This window comes from Lichenostomus cassidix, chromosome 2 (assembly GCF_008360975.1).
Source record: "Lichenostomus cassidix isolate B80296 chromosome 2, HeHo_3.0, whole genome shotgun sequence".
In the NCBI taxonomy this organism is placed as follows: domain Eukaryota; kingdom Metazoa; phylum Chordata; class Aves; order Passeriformes; family Meliphagidae; genus Lichenostomus; species Lichenostomus cassidix.
In genome coordinates, this window is record NC_139482.1 from 55709380 (window position 1) to 55727434 (window position 18055).

Below are 18055 nucleotides of genomic sequence, written 5' to 3' on the forward strand. Positions count from 1 at the left end.
AGAACCCTTTTGCGAAGGTTTGTTAGGAAAATTCATCCACAAACACCAGAGGTTTATGTCCAAAAAGGAGACAGAGGAGTCCTGTAACTTTATTCATGAATAAAGGGAGAGGCCATGGAGTATCTGAAATTGCTGGAGGACGCAGCCTCCTTTTTATCCTAATTACCCAGTCGCATTTCCCTCTCTCTTTCCCCATTGGCTGAGGTACTTGTGAGGTGTAGACTTCCCGAATTGCCTAATACAGACCACCTTCTAATGTGTGTTGCCCCCACCTTGTTCTTTGTATCTCTGTTCTTTTTCTCAAAGTCTAGGAATTTAGCACAGCATTGGGTGAGCAACGGTCTGTATCAATTAGTGGTCTTCCTATGGAATTTATGGTTCCTCCCATTGCTTCTTTCGTCTATCGGTATCTGGCTTTATCTACCAGCAGGCCCACAGTTTGTTTGTAAAGACATCTCCCTTTCATTCCTTTCAGGTAGGAGCCTACAGAGCAGTTCTAGTGGCTGATGGGAATTTTCGGCACATGTAGGGTCAGCTTCACCACCCGCTGCTTCCTCCTGCTGCCCACTACTCCGCTGGTGTTGATGCTTCTGTCCTCCATGATGCAGGTATGTCGGGGGAGGAAAAGAACTTGGCATCCACGTGGGGTGGCCCAACCCCTGGGACCTGCTTAAGCTTTTGCTGCCCATAGAGATAGCAAACTTCACTCTGAAACAGTTTCTATAGTGCCCTGCAATTTTTCCGAGTTGCTACAGTTCCAAGCCCAGAAACTTGCCTGAAGCAGCACCCTCCAAGGCAGAGCCTCCACCTTCAGCAAACGCTGACAGGCGGCAGTGTAAGAGGCCTGGGAGACTCAAATGTCAAAGTGCCTGCGGCACCCCTTCCCTCCTACCCGTTTCCATTTTCCGGCTGCAGGGTCTTAAAGAGACAGTAACAATTTTGGGCGCAGATAGATAAGGAATTTAATAACATTTTGGGTTACCCACAACAGTATGATACTTGTTTGGGAGGGTTCTTGGAGCTGTATGCCATTGAACATCTACACTCATCTACAGCTGGGCTGTCACTTAGATGCTAATACTTAAATCCTTTTTGCAGCCTGCTCCTCAGTATTTAATTTAGGCCTTGCCATGGGCTGACATTTCTAGTTTTGAAGGCTGAAAGTCCTTCTTCCTAGAAATCATGAGAGAAGGCAGCCAGTATTTTCTCCTGCAGAACAAGTGACGGTAGAAGCAAACATTCCCAGCTATCTCAGTCTTGTAGCTTAACCTCCATCCAGTTAGATTAATTAGTAAATGGAAAGCCTCAGCCGTTTCCACACAGACAGTACACAGCATTTTTATTACTGCCAGGGATGATAAGTTTTATTGCATTGTATTCCTAAAGTGGGTAGTAATATATTCATGCCCTCCTTCAAAGTAATTAATTAAATTAGCTAATTACATGTGAAGAAGAACTTAAGAACTAAAAATATGAGAGTAGGCAGGAGGAATGCTATCCAGAAATGTAAAAAGGTTTCTGTGTCTCTCAGTGTCAGTTCAGTAAAGAGGAGGCATGTACAACAAGTTTAAGACACATTAGGAGAAAATATTTGAATTTTTTTGGCAGCAACACCTGTTTCTATTTTCATAGGCAATATAGCAACCATCTACACATCACAATAGCTAAAACACTCAAAAAGGCAGTGCTATTGCAACACACAGTCCCCTGAAACCCCTGATCTGTTGCAGACAGAAAACTTTTTTTTCTGATAGTCTTCAGACAAGTTTCTGACTTTAAATATTTTGACTGTTTTTAGAATTATTTGAGCAAAGAGCAGCAATGTCTCCTGGCTGGAAATCCCTTTACTAATTTGTTTTAGTACAGGAAATGCTGTACTTCTTAAGAAGAACAAGCTCCTTTATAACTGTCTTATTTCGTTTATAATTCTCCTCTTCCCAATCTGCCTTTTTGGAATTGTATTATGGTCTGCTCTCACATGAGCTTGGGCCCTAATTCTCTAATTAGAGGTCAGGCTCTAGTAATGTTAAACCATCTCTGGGACTGGTTGGGTGAATTCCATAAAAAATTTAATCTTCCACAGCTGATTTTGATCTTTTCAATATGGGACCTTTGGCTGATCTTGAATCGTACTAATAACCCAGTCTGATGGTAATGATATAGTTTTCTAAGCTCAAAGTAAAACTTGGATTTTGATCTTAAGTGGTAATGAGGGAGGCCGTTACCTAGTTTGGACTTGACCTTTTGGCCTCTATATTTTCCACCAGAGGCTTTGCACCCAGCCTACAGCGTTTTACCCTCACTGCCCCATTAGAGGCTTTATATTTTAGCAAATGTGCACACAAATCAGTTTCATAAAACATAATCTTTGTGCTGTAGAGCATCAGTCAGCAATCTATTTTAACCAAATAAAATCATGAATGATAGATAATTGGTTAAAATAAATAGACAAAGAAAAGATAACTCTGCATCATGTATAAATTGGTGTTGCAGAAAAATACTTTTCCAGTGTTTCTAAAACAAATTCCTTTAAAATATAGTGATATTTAGGAAAGACCACTAATAATTGTTTGACTAATAGTGGCTGAGAAAGAATTTTTTTCTTAAAACAAAGCCCTTTCCAGAAGTATTATTAATGCAATTATGACACCTAATCTTCCAAAATGCCAATAGAGTCCTATGATGCTCTTAACATTTGTAATTACACAGCAGAAAAATTAATCTGCTTCTTTGGATAAGGAAGGTGATCTTGAAATTAATCTCCTGGTGGCCTGGTTTTACAGCTCTTCAATTCACATTGTGGAGTGGCCTTTCAGCACATCAAATGGATTCCATATGGATGAAACTAAGTAAGAAGGCATGTGCTTCAGTCACAACTGGGACTTGGTCCTTGGGACCCTTCTGAGGCTAGTCCAAGAGCAGCATAATGCCTAGTCCCAAAATGCAACATGTTAAAAACTGTGCTGTCAGGATGCCAGGTTCCCAGCACCAACGATTACATTGGTCAGATCTGTCTGCTAAGACAGATGTAGGCTAGGGCAGCACTTTGTAGTAGACGACAAGGGTTTGCTATGGTTTCTCTGTACACTATGAGCCCTGTAACAGGGCAGAGTCTTTGGATCAAATTGCATCCACAGTTAAATCTGTAGGCATGTTTTACATGTGAAAGACAGGCAAATTGTTTCTGAAATGTTGAGTTTAACAAATGCACTGTAATTGTGCACGGTACTTGCACTGTGCCCAGTAATTACACTGTGACTCTAAGTGTGGAAGGGTATTATATATGTAGCTCATGTCTTTAGCCCTGATTTAATTTTCAGTGTCAGATGTTTTATAGAGAATCCCCATCCTATTTACTGCATATCAGTTTTCCTTCAGAGCAGTGTTTGAATTATTTCATTATATCACCTTTTTCTTTTTGTTTAAAACAGTGTCAATACAGTTTTCAGAGAATTATCATCATCGTCATCATCATCTATTTTATATAAAAACAAATTGTGAGATTATTGTTTTTAACTTTATTTTGGGCACCCGGTTAGGAACACTGAAGACCTGTGTTTTCAAGGGAGTATGTAATAGCCATTCATAAATTCAAAGCACAGCTTTCAGAGGATTTAATATAATTCCGGAAATTTTCTACATCTTAAAATCAGAAAGGTCTTCTATTAGATACTCAGCCAATAAGGGCCACAGTTAGTGACCATATGATTTACACATCCTAGGTCTCTTTCAATTCCTTTGATAGAGGCTAAGACAGAATACAATTGTTCAAAGAACCTATAAAATCATATAATACTTTCCTTTTCATGCGCTCCTCTACTTCACTATTTTAATAGCTTTGAAATTTCTACAGTCAAGTCTTCTTCATTTTATGACTCTGACTTGTGCCCAGCATTGTTCCAGCCCTCAACAGATTAAAAAAAGTCACTGCTTATCCTAACATTGGCTTATGTGGCTGTGATAGAAATCCGCAGAATCGCAAGAGAGAGGAAAGGGGCCCCAACACATCCTGTTAAGGCATCCTGTTTGTCCACAGAACCGAATAGAAAGGGGAGGGAGACCCCCACCCTGCACATCCTGTATCCTGTATTTGTTGGGAGTGGGCTGTTATAGAATCATCGCTTGGGGGGGAAAAAGGGGGGGGGGGCACTGCGAACGTGCAAGAACTTGTTTCCCACGACCACCGAAGGGCAGAATAAGACCACCTAGCAACGCGCACAACGCAAGGGGCTGTACCAACTCCGGAAGATATACGTGGTCAGAAAATAGAGACTGCATAAAAAGGGGGGGCTTGGACTATTTCGGGGCAGTTATCTGCCCAGCGCTGCCTCGCTGATACCCGCTTGCTCTAAATAAATCAAATTATACTTAATTGGACATTGTCTCTTGTCGCTGTTGAGCAGCTAGCAGAGTAATGAAGGCACCAGTTCTCAGTGGCAAGAAGGAATGACCTTTATTGTTTTGATTTCATCACATATATAGAGTTCTCAAAAGTCACCCAGATTGGTCAGTCAGAAGCCTTCCCCCAGGCCTGATTGACCAGGCCTGCACTGTCCAAGTTCTGGGACACTGTTCCAATAACATCCAAACTTTATCTTTATTTATAAAATACAAGAAGAATTCTCGTGGGAAAAACCTGTGCTAGCCACAGTCTCTGATTGATTATTGAGACCTAATTTATAACATGGCTTCGATGGGGAAATACATGACAATTTGACAAAATGACAATATGCAAACTTTGGGTTATTTTTCCTGTGAGGACTATAAAAAGCACATACATTACTTTTTTTTTTTGTTTACTTGCCTCAAACAGGGCCACTCACAGCTCCTTAGGTTTCCTGGGGTAGCCCAAAACAGATGGATATATCTGTACCAAAAAATTGTTACTGACTCTCTAAGGCCTGGAAGTACAGCCAGAAACAGAATCGAGTGGTTGGGGTGGTACTGTGGGCATCTTGAAAGTTTTCTCTGGCAGGCAGTTTGGTCTCTTGCTGCATAATTTTTGCCTCTCTGGCTTCTTGGTTTTTGCCTTGGGTAGAGCTCTATAGCTGTCCGCATGGTTTGGCTTGGCTTTTGGTTTCTTGCTACAGAACTGAGGCAGCGCAGGCAGAGGCTTTTCCTTTTTGAGTTCTCTTTTCAGTTTTTTGGGGTTTTTTTCTTGTCTCAGAAGGCTGTCTTGGAGTGAATTCTACAGGGGCCTGTTGCCACCGTGCCAAGTGGGGCATCTCTCACCACAGTTGAGAAAGGAGTGGTCAAATAGAAAACCCAAATCTGTTTGCACTTCAGCCATTCTTGTTTCTTTGAGCTTTTGCCCCTTCCCTCCAGCACGGTTCCCGTCCAGGGCTGAAGGCTGATAACAGTTCTAGCCTTGTGGATTCCCTTAATCTTATCAAGATAAAAGGGGGCAAAAGGAATCCTTTTGCCATTGAGCACAAGAAATCACTAGCAATATTAATGACTTATGAGAAGTAATTTGTATAACCACTCCTATCCTGGGGAATGTAATGAATATTCGTGAATTTTACCTATAACACTGTGCCTTTGGAGGTACCGGTGTGTGTTTGGTGGAGAGAATTCCCCACACATCTGGTGCACTGAATAAAGCAAATACCCACTTCTCTGACTTGGTCTATGAAGTGTCTCCAGGCTCGATTGGGGCGAATCACTTCTGCTGCAAGAAAAGCGAAGAACCTCTGTGGGTTCTGGCCCTGACTGAGTTTCCAGCCACCATCGGAACATGCCAGCTGCCTTTCTCAGCAAAACTGCTGACGAGAGATAAGTGTCAGGGGGAAACTTGACCCCACCTTTCCTTTTTTTCTCCTAACCCTGTGCTCGGCTGCAGAGTGACATCTTGCAGGAGGGTGTCCCTGTTATTTTTGGTCTCTCTTTGTTCTGGACAGTCCATGAGACTTACCTGTTTTGTATCTGGTGGTTATTTGCCATTATTTCTTTCCTATTGCTGTTCTGCCTGTTAGTAAACTGTTGTTTTTTCACTTATGTCTACTTGTATTCATTCTTTATTGGTGGAAAGGGATTAGTTGAGCCTGTAAAGGGAGGCAGCTCATTCCAGGGTGCTCTCCTTTAAATTATCTCAAATCAAGACAATAGAGAGTGTAGTTTTTAACAGGAGAAGAATGTGTTTTTCCCCTTCTAATTCTCAAAAATTATCCCATTTGGTAACTCAGTACATCATTCTGTGTTACTCTTGGAGTGAAGAGTAACCAAATAATAAAATCTGAGCAAACAAAAAGAATTGAATTCTTAATGAAGTTACCCACTGAATTCTTCTTTAAATTATAAATTTAATTATTTATTGCTTAAGCTGACATAGGATAATGTGAGCAACGTTGTAATACAACAATGTAATGTTGTAATACAACATATGAAAGAAAATATTAGTTGTATCAGACAAGCCTTTTCCCCCTTTAAAAAATATTTGCCTGTGCAAAAACATTTTCACACCTTGAGTAGCTGCAACTGTCCTTCTTGTTTGTTTTTCTGCAACTCATGAGAAGGGTAGTGACTGCAAAACCCAATGTGCTATACCTAATTGTATAATTTAATATTCTAGGCTTTCCTCCTCCCTCTTTTGTTCTTTCAGCACCATGCAGGACTGATGCTCATGGCAATGTGTCAGTTTCTCAGATGGCAGCAATCTTCCACTGCTCTCTGGTTTCCACATCTGGTGAACAAGCCCGGTAGTCTTACAGTGCTATGGTTTTACATGATCTTTCATGCCATGATGTAATAATTGTTTAAACTATTGCTTGTTATAATCCTGAAGGTTCATGCCTACATTCATGCCCTGATAACTTAGTACACGACTTTAGGGTTTCAAGGAAAACTTTCATTTAAACTGTGGTGCCATAAGGCCAAAAAGTTAGATTTGCTCAATGCGCTCAGGGTCATTTGACTCTAACTGAGACATTCCGACATGCTGATGCACTGACAAGTTACCTAGAAGGCTTACCTGGAAAATATCTATCAAAGCATATATTTACAAACATGGTTGGGAAATGTGTTAGATTACAATGAACTAAAACCTTGTTTTCTTATGAAGTATTTGCCCATGAAAGCACTGAGTAACTGACAGGTCAAATTACTTCAAGCACAGATTGAAAGTATAGCTAGACTAAATCTGTTATTTTCTGTAGAGATCTTACAAATATTTACAAGAGACAGTGGTAATAGTATTTTTTTCACTTCGGTGCTCGTCTGTGTCGGCAATTGATTTGGGTACTCAGCCTGGTTCATACAAAGTCCCATTTATTGTACAGAAAAAATCATGTTTTTATACTGTTACAAACTTTGGCCATTATAAGCACTTTAGTTTATAGGGTTACGTGTTTTACTTTTCTGATGTACGAGATAATCACTGTCATTTCTCTTAACTTCTCCTGCTAATCACTTATACATAAGGTAAACAGTCTTGATCTTGCAATCACTCAGCCCCTGCCAGGGGCGATTCAGCTTCTCTCTCTTAATGTCTCACATTAACTGATAACAAAAGACTTCTGCAGCTGCTGGACTTTGCAGTTTACACCCTGAACTCCCAGATGCCTGGTAATCATAGGCTAGGGAAAAAAACATTTTCAACTTAGAAGGTTCCCATTTGTTAATTTCTTGAGGTTACACTTGAGAGTCTGAGTTATGATATTGGAAAACATGCTTGGTTTCCAATATATCATTCCATATAGGGATGACAAAGCATTGAAACAGATTACCTAGATATCAAAATATCATCAGGTAAAGATTTCAAGAACTGCTTAAACAATCATGTCTCAAAAATTTCATTGATGGCGTGATGTGTCATGAAGCTTGGAGATAGATTAGACAAACTCCTAAAGTCTCCCTTCTGTGCGTATTTCCTGATTTTTCAAGTTGGTATGCGGAACTCCCTGGAAAACAAAGGGACATTAAGGTAATATAAAATCAGACCAAAAAAAAAAAGAGGAAAGGCTATGTTAGGCTGAAGTCAGTGATGTGTTGAGTTTGGCAAACAATATGATTTTTTTTATTAAGACTTTATTGTTTCATTTGTGCTCATGTATTACTGTTTTACACTGAGTGTCCATCATGGAAAGAATGTGGAATGAAAGTGAGTAGATGAGAACTGACTATTGCAGGAATAAATGATTCCTGAGTAATGTTTTTCCAAACTTATACTTCTTAATGTCGTTATAATGCCCTAAATAATATCCTTGCATAGTTGTCCTTGAGCAAGAGCCTATACTGGCATATACTGTGACAGAGCCACTGTCACTCTAGCATGTGCAAGTCATGGTGTCTTGGAGCTCTTGTCAGGAACTTAAAGCTGGTTTTTCCCTCAAGCCTAGCATATAGACAACAAACATGGGAAGAAATAGCAAAAAGAATGAATTCCTTTTTGAGAGACCTTTTGATCCACTCCCTAGTCCCAAGAAGATGGAAGAGATGAAAAGTGGTTGAGCTTGGTGAGAAAGAAGTGGTCAAATAGAAAACCCATATCTATTTGCACTTCAACCATCCTTGTTTCTCTGAGCTTTTGCCCCCTTCCACCAGCACGGCTCCTGTCCAGGGCTGAAGGCTGAGCTCTAATTCAAATTCAAATTGTAGCTGACAGCTTCTCAGAGAGGAGTGAATGTAGGTAACAGCTCTGGCCTGATGGCTTATCAGCTAAGATGTACAAGCATGCATTTGAAACCAGCACAGAAACCACTGAATCATCCCATGAAGGACCACGCGTGCTCCAGAAGGAAAGGTGAAAAGTGCATTGTAATGAAGACTACTAGGACCTTCATCCTGAAGGGGTCTTTGGGGGTCTCCAAAGACCACCAGGACATACAGAACATGCGTGGTTCACATGCTAATGGTATTAATGACTTCCGAGAAATGATTTGTATAACCACTCCTATCCTGGGGAATGTAATGACTATTCACGAATTTTACCTATAACGCTGTGTCTTTGGGGGTACTGAGGTGTGTGTGTTTGGTGGAGAAAATTCCCCCACACCTGGTGCATCAAATAAAGCAAATACCCACTTTTCTGACTTAGTCTCTGAAGTGTCTCTGGGCTCGATTGGGGTGAATCATTGGTGAGAAAAACCCAAAAAGCAACTCATGCTTTGGAGCCTAACACTGAAGTAGTTAGGAAAATATTTGGACCATTATCTTCTCTTGCAAAAAATTATTCAGCTGACTGGTGGGAAGTCAAGTGTAATGTCTCCTATCTTTATTATCTCTGTAATGTTGAAGCAGGTAAGAAAACCCACCACATAATATTGCCGCAATTAGTTGGCAAGAGCTTCTCTCTATGTCTTGTACATGATGTTATCTAAAATTATACAACTGAAATAGCCATATTTTGCATCTTACATCCTGCCCAGAATGTGACCCAACAATCAAATTTGAAAGGCTGTGTGAAAAAGCATTTTCAAGTTTCCTGGCACACAGAAGAGAGATACTAAAGCTGGTAAAATACTGTGAAAGGAAGTTTGGTAATGCTGCTTTTACAGGTGCATTATTTTCATTATTCTTTACATTCCAGGGTGAAGCAGTTGGTTTTCCAAGACAAGCAATGATACAAGCAACAACAAGCTGATCATGTTGTGATCTTGAATGCAGTGGTCCAAGAGCATTAATTTAAGCATATGCACAGTGGCACCAGAACCTAGACATGGTGGGATGTGTGCAGGCAAGCATGTGTGAGGGAAAAAGATGACATGCTTGAAGAGTGAGTTCAACCTGGGTATTTTGACCTTTATTTCATACAGCTGATATTTCAGTGGTCATTTAAACAAAGGGTTATATTTTAAGCCTTTCTTTATGGTATTTGAAGCAGTTTTTTATTGCCTTTGTGCTTGAGCAGGAGAAAGTGCTACTTTGTACATGAGTGTTTTTGATGGGCACTGTAAGAACTACAATTAATGTGAAAATGATTTAAAGTATGCTACTTCACTCAGCTCTTTCAGTGCCATGACACTAGCAGCAGTACTAATTTGAGGGGGGCTGAAGCCATGCAGAGGGAAGTTTGGTGGATGATCTGCTGCCCTTAGGTTCCCTGGTTGCAACTTTTTTAAGTACAAGGAAGCTGAGGTTTGCAGTTTGACACAAAAGTGTATGTTCTTTTACTTGCTTATCTGACATTTGACCTGTAACTTTTCACTGAGTCTGTCCTATCTCATTTCCCAATGACTTCTGGATGATTTTATGCTCATGAAGTGTGTCCCCACCTTGAAAAAGAAGAGAATGTGTTGGCTTAAACTAAACAAACCTTGCAGAATTTTAGGGTTTCTAGGTTGTGGTATTTTAAAACCAGTGATTTGAAGGCAAAAGTTGTAGTGCTCTTCACTGTGGAATCATGATAGACCAGTATGGGGATGGCTTTTCTTTCCTCAGCCCTCTTTTGCAAAGAATTCCTATTTAGGAATGCATTTACACATCTAGCAAGACTTAAGATGCAAGATTCTAGGCAAAAGCAACACTGACAGAACCCTTCAAGAGTCATGGAATATCCTCTGTGTTACCAAACTGTGCCTCTTTGCTGTTTTCCCTACAGAAAAAGAAGCATGGTTTTAATGTAAAAAGGAGCATGGTTTTAATGTATCAGTTGGAATAAATGAATGCTCTGAACATCCATAACAAGAGAAATGGAAGAATACTGAAAGCAGAAACATCTTTGCCTTACTTATCTTACTACTCCCTTGCAATCCATCATAAAAGGACATTGATGATAAATGTTCATCAAAACGTAGAACGAGTTGACCAGAATCAAGTGCTTGGTTTCATTGTGCATGGCCCTCATCTTGAGAGGCAGAGGCTTTTGCACAAGTGTGGAAGCTGAGCCTTAGGCAGCTTTGACTATATTTTGGTTTGAAGACAGGTGTCTGCTAAGAAAGGTGGAAACCTCCCTTAGAATAGAGAATGTGACACCCCTTCCCTCAGGCAAAAGGATTTCAGGCAAAGATAAGGGAAAAGGAATAACAATTCTTTAGTAGTATCTATAATGAGGCAAACAAGCAACAAACAACTGTAGCAACAGCAAACAAACCCAGAAACCTGGTGGCAGCTTGCTCTGGGCTGCCAGGCACCCTTCCCTTTGGTGCAGTTATGGTCACAACCAGCAGGGGCGCTGTTGAGCTCCCAGCCGGGCAGAGCAGGTGCGATGCCTGCCGAGCAGCTGCAGGGGGCGCTGTGGCGCAAGGGCTGGTTGGTCTCATGGGGGTGGTGATGGCAGGCGGCTGGGCTGTAGGGGCCGCGCACAGCAGTTCTGCTGGAAAGGAAGAACTGGCTCACCCGGGCTATCCAGCAAAGGTGGCAGAAACTCCGCAGCTGTGGCAGAAGCTGCAGCGCATTCCAACTGGTGGGGGTGGGGGCAGCGGCAGCCGGGCTCCTATGCAGCAGCTGCAAGCACAGCAAGAGAAGCATCCTCTCCTGGTGGGGGAAAACATTGGAATCCCGTGCCCTTTCCCAAACAGAAGCTCACCCAGCCAGGAAGAGAAGGCAGTGAAGAGCCGGACTCTCAGCAGAAGACGCAGTGAAAGGAAGGCAGCAGCTTCCCTCTGTCTGGTGCCCGGAGAGCAAGTGAAGTCCCCCACGGTCAGATTTCCTCCTCCCCTTACCACACCCAGCCACATCCTTTGTTTCTCACAAACAAATTAATGGTCCTTAAGTACCCGCTCGTTCTGGTTTCCTAGTAACAGAAATGGAGAAAATTCCCATGCCAACCTTCAACAGACTGACATTCTGGCAATCCTTGCTTCTTTGATTTTGCAGACATAGTGAAGATGTCAGTGTAACAATGTTGGAACATTATTCAATAAGCATTATTCAAAAACTAGCAAACTTGGACAGATTTCAGCAATGTTAGTAAGCATTAGATAGAAAAATCAATTATGTGAAACTTATCAGAGAACTTCCAGTTTAAATTGTTTTAAACTCTAATTCCAGCTCAGACAGTTAGCTGCAAAGGCTTTTCTCTCAAGATTTAAGATTATAATATTAACTTTTGTCTCTGTTTAGAAGAAAAACGCCCTGGAATGAGTGTCTCTTCTAAAGAAAAGGGTTTCAACAATCCCTTCCCACTGAAATGAAATGAATATTGGTTAGTGAAAATGAAAAAACACCGTTTATTTGACAGACAAGATGCCCACACGGCATGAAAAAAATGAATAACTGTTAGATACTGAACCTTCATAACCTTATACCTCTCCCCACACCCACCCACAGCAGAACATTAGAAAAACCACAAAATGCCAGGGGAAGGGGGAAAAAAACTGCTGACCACTTGTCAAGAAAGAACAAAATGGTGGACGGCCTTTGTCTCAGGGAAGTCCATGTGAGGTGTGGATTGACTCCACAACTCAAATAGTTATGAAGTAGGTATATGTTTATTCCAGCTGGGGTGCATGGGGAGTAGCCCCTCCAAAGGCATGCACACTGTCAGCAGCACTTCACTAAGTTTATATCAGGTTACAGGGTTCATATGCATAAAGTTACACAATGCTCCTATACATATTCATTACCTATCCCCGCTTCGCATTATGAGTTCAAAGTTCATTTAAATATGTTCGTGCAAGAGCAGTGTCACGGATTAATTGTGGGCGAGGGTCCCAAAGATGATGTTAGTAGTCTTCCTCAGGATGAACTCTTCACCCTGTTCCCTTGCGCATGCTCCCTTGGCTCTTGGTCCAAGTCCAAGCCTTAGAACTAACTTGTACCAATTCTGGGGTCCGAGAGCAGGATGTTCGGTCACACTCAATAGTTTTTCTCAATTATTTGGCTCTCTTCTCTATATCCTCCTCGATACTAGGTAGGCACAAAATCATTAAGTGAATAATATATTGTCTTCAGCAAGCAAATCTTCGTAAATCATTATCCAATCTCTGGCCTGCTAAATCAGTTCAAAAATTATTATTATTATCTGGCTTCTAGTTCTCCTAAATTAATAAATTCTAGCCCCCCCTAAATAACATGCAGCTGCTCAGGGTAAAGAAAACTGATGGGAACCTAGTGAACCTCCGATGTTGGTCTCCTCCTTGTTGCAGATAAAGCTGGTGGATTTAGAGTCCGTCCTTCTGTTGGTTCAGCTTTTCCTGAGGTCTGGGGCTGGGAGGAGTTGCTCTGGCGGCTCCCCGCACATCGCCGACCGTCTCCTGGGGGTTGTCTGGTCTTGGACCAAAACCAAGTAGAGTAGGTCCAGAAGAAACAATAGAAGCCAACGGAGGATGGCTACTGCAGTCGAGGGAAAGAAACTTGTTGCCTCAGCTAACAAAGACCAAGCTAACTAAAAGCAACAATGTACTAAAAGCAACAATGTAACCCATGCACTCTGCAAGCCAAGAACACAGGAGTGAGAGCTTCCATAAAGCCCATGATAGAGTTACCGCGACGACTCCCCCCCCCCGCCTGCCCTCCCCTGCCCCCCCAAGTCTAGCTTAAAGCTACAGGACCCCTTTCTAGGCATAGAGCAGATGATAAGGGAATAGAGTATCATCATAAAATCACCCCAAGAAAACTTTCTGCCGAAACATGGTGAGAAGGAGGAAAAAAACATGAGAATGATGAACCTTGCTACAGATTTGTGCGTTTAAAGTGGTAGTTGTTATCCATACTGTGAATTTAATGGTTCTCTTTTAAATATCCATATCCTGTGTTGCTTCTACATACTGTAGAATTTTGTGTATTACACCTGGTTACAAAAATTAAAAGCAAGGAATAAATAAATAACAAGGATCCTTGTTAATACCACAGTTGCATTTCAGTCCTATCTTCAGTGTTTTGATCATTTACACCATAACTTTTTAAAGCTGAAGATCTAATTAATTGAATTATTGTCTTCACCACTTTTTTGTTTCAGATCTGACTGCAAACTGAAACCTGCTTTTATGTGTCAAACACTGACAGGACAAATATGAAAAGTGCATTTTTAGTCCATGCTTACTGAGAAGAAAGATTTGACTTCAGAGTTTGTGGTATGAAGCTGGGATAGACACTTGAATATGCATTAGTTCACAGGGATTTGACTCAGATGAATGGAATGCTGGCTGATGGATTCTTGAAAATTCTCTGACCCTACGTTTTTGGCTAATGGCAAATGGAAAATCACATTTTGCTCTTCCTGTAGCAAGTCAGAAAATAATTTGCCACAAGGCATTCCTCTTCTAAAATCCTTTTGTAAGTTTGGGCCATTACAGAGAAACTGGGAACCATGATTAGAGAGGAAATCTTTGCCAAGAAATCCTAAAAATTGAAAGCTGGAAAATATTACTGGTGTTGATTTAGGGTAAAATAGAAATTACTAATGTAAAAGAGCTAGAAGCTGGATAATAGTAATAATAATATTTTTGAATTGATTTAGAGAGCCAGAGATTGGATAATGATTTACTAAGATATGCCAGCTGCGATCCATTTATTATTCACATAATGAATTTGTGCCTACCTGGTATCAGGGAGGATGGAGAGAGGAGAGCCAAATAATTGAGAGAAACCACCAAGTGTAACCGACCATCCCGCCCTTGGACCCCAGGACCGGTACGAGTTGGTTCTCAGGCTTGGACGTGGACCAAGGACCAAGGGAGCATGCGCAAGGGAACAGGGTGAACAGTTCATCGTGATGAAGAGTATGGACCATGTCATAATTAATCATTGGGACCCTCGCCCACAATTAATCTGAAGACACTGCGTTTGCGCGAGCATATTTAAATGAACTTTGAACTCATTACAATACGAAGTGGGGATAGACAATGAATATGTATAGGGGCTTTGTCTAATTTTATGCATATGTAATCTGTAACCTAATATAAACCTAGTGAAGTGCTGCTGAGGGTGTGCATGCCTTTGGAGGGGCTACTCCCCATGCACCCCAGCTGGAATAAACATATACCTACTTCATAACTATTTGAGTTGTGGAGTCAATTCCGTGCTTCAGTGTCACCTGGAATTACACCCCTAACTACCTTAATAATTGTGGCTTTAAACTCTGTGAAAATCAGACTGTGTTGAAAGCATTCTTCTAAAAGTACTTGTGGATTTAAAAAAACCTTGCAAGCATTGAGCTGTTAATCATATTCCTTTAGATGTTAAGAAACCTGACTGTGCCCAGTATTTAAAGTAAAAGGTTGAAATTATTGTACATAGTGGTTTCTCACCCCATTCCACTCCTTATTCTGTCTTTAGCTAAGGGAATAGTTGCCGAGAAACGGAGGCTTGACAATCCAATATGGGTTTACTACAAGCTTCAGTTTATTGATTTACAGTATACAGTTTTATAGTGTAGTTAACTAGATCATGCATATTCTGTAATCGTACAATATTATTGGTTATATACTTCCACGCCCTCAGTTTGGCTACTTGCCTTAACATGTATCTATGTTTATCTATAATGCCTGATTTCTGCATCCTTCTTACCAATTAACGCATTCTCGACGGCTCCCACCACCTCTATGTTGCAGCCAAGATTATGGTGACATAGATCGCTGATTGGACGCAGGTATCTAATTAATAGTTGGCTGAATATGGCTATTGTTAAGAAGCGGCTTGTTAAGAAGCAATCTATCTACGTCTGCGTGTCCCTTCTCTAGAAGCCAGCTTTCCACAAATAGTTGGATTCTAGAATGCAGAGGAATTTATAGTTAAATCTCAGTCCAAATATTGATCCGAATATTAATCCTGTTTTCTTATTTGAAGGGGGATAATTTGATGTAAGCTACATTTTAAAAATAAAACAAAAAAATCAAGATTAAAAAAGTCAAATATATAATTCTAGTATTTTTGAAAGTCTCTGCATTTTTACCCTCCATGTTTCTTTTGTCTCCTCTGTGTAAGCTAAGTTTTATGCATGTTCTTTCTTGTAGACTAAATATTGAGGTGATGGAGCATACAAGCTGCAGAAATATTTACAGCCTTCAGAAAAAGACAATTCAAGAATTATACACTCCTTAAGGGACCTGATCTAGCCCCTTATTGTGGTCCTTTTTTTGTGCTGTCTCCGTTCTTTGCAGGAAAAAAGACTAAGACTGACTGACTAATGCAGCAGTAGTGATTGTAGCTTTGATAGTGACAAAAAAGGGGTGTATTACTCAGTGCTGAAGGAAGATCTTTACATTGAGCTCACATTTCCTTACATGTGACCTAGTTTTAACTTAGCTTTTTGTTTTCTAGGGTATATTCCAAGTAGTGTGGTGTATAGTATCTATACACCAGAATATTAGTTTTACAAATCAAAAGCCTCAGCATCAACATCCGGCATCAGGATGTTGGGCTTTGCATCTTATTCTTAAATTAAACTACAGGAAAACTCTACTCTGACTCTTTCTCTGTGTTTTGGTGTTGAGTGTGGTGGTGGATAATACCACCTCAGGAACTGCTGGGGAGCCAAGTAGTCCCAGTACAGCAGGGTTTCACTGGTGGCAAACGTCCCAGTCGAAGTAACATGATAAGTCCCTCCCCAAATTATGTAAATCCCCCTGGCTGTAACCTAACCCCTGACTCCATCCCTCCCCTCTCCCCACTGGTTGTGGTGTTCCCCCGCCTCCTCTCCCCTGACCCCAGGTGATCCCTGTATCTAGGGACACCTGGGGTTCATCCCCCTCTTTCCCCCTGGAACCCTCTGGAATAAACCTCTGGAACATCCAGCTGATTGAGCCTCTGGATTCTTTGTCTCTGGTAACGCATGAGCTATCCAGCTCCCTGGGTGAGTGAGAATCTGTGCCTTACACCGGCACGGGTGTGAGAAGGGTCTTTCTGTACAGCACCAGAGCAGTGCTGGCTGGAGTGATCTCTCAATAGCCTTAGAGACACTTTCGGTAAACGCAGAGGCCTGTTTCCACCCCTCCTCCGCCCCCACTGCGTTAGTTGAGGACACAATGATTTAGAAATCTAAGTATGTTCTTGTCGGGGGTTGGGTACATTTGGAATTTCTTCCCATTCCTGTTACTAAGCAACAAATTGCTGGGTGATTTAGAGCCATCAAGTCTTTTGTAAGAAACAAAGGGGTATGCTGGGCAGGGCAGGAGAAGGAAGTAGCTGTCTGTTAGAAGTGGCTCTCATCGTTCTGATACCGAGAGGATAGGCTGCTCCTTGCCTCTGGCTGCGACCGCAAAAAAATCCAACTGTGCTCTGTTTTCTCCTCCTGGCTGGGTGAGCTTTGATTCAACCTCTTTCCCACTGGGAAGTGCGTGCTTCCCCAGCTGCGTTTCTCGCAGCAGCTGCCGGGGAAGTCTGGCTGCCCCTGCCACCTGCCCCGCTTTGCCGCACAAGACCGCGGTGTCTGCTGTGACTGCGGAGCCCTTGCTACCTCGCTGGCTAGCCGGGAGAGCCAGCCCTTTGCTCCCCTCTGCCGTCCTGCTCGTCGCTCAGAGCTGTTTGCCGCCCTGCCTGCATTCTCAGCCTCTTCCGCCATCACCAGCTGCCTGAGGCTGACCTGACCCTGTGCCACAGCGCCACCTGCAGCCACTTGGCAGTCATCGCACCGGCCCTGCCCGGCCGGGAGCTCAACAGCGCCATCTGCAGCCGCTTGACAGTCATGGCACCTGCCCTGCCTGGCCGGGAGCTCAACAGTGCCCCTGCTGCTTGCGACCTGGATTACACCACACAGGAAGAGGCTCGGCAGGTCAAAAGTCATCTGCCATTGGTTTCTGGTTTTATTTGTGGTTGCTATTATTGTTATTGCTTGTTTACAGATACTAGTAAAGAACTGTTATTCCTTTTCCCATACCTTTGCCTGAAAGTCCTTGAATTTCAAAATTGAATAATTTGGAGGGAGGGGAAAATCACATTCTCTGTCCTAAGGGAGGGTTCTACCTCTCTTAGCAGACACCTGTCTTTCAAACCAAGACAATTTTACATGATAAGTTGTTGTTGCTGTTGTTGATAATACCAATAATTTTAAAATCCACCTATTAATCTTCTGGCCCTACCAGGTAAGAAAAACTTGCCATATCTGTTACTACTTCATCTGTCCATCTTGCTTGGCTTATGGCCTACTCTTTATAGGGGAGACTTTTCAAATTATTTTCAAACTTCAGGTATATAGCTTAAGGATCAAGGATGTCAACATCCATGTTCCCAAAAAGTC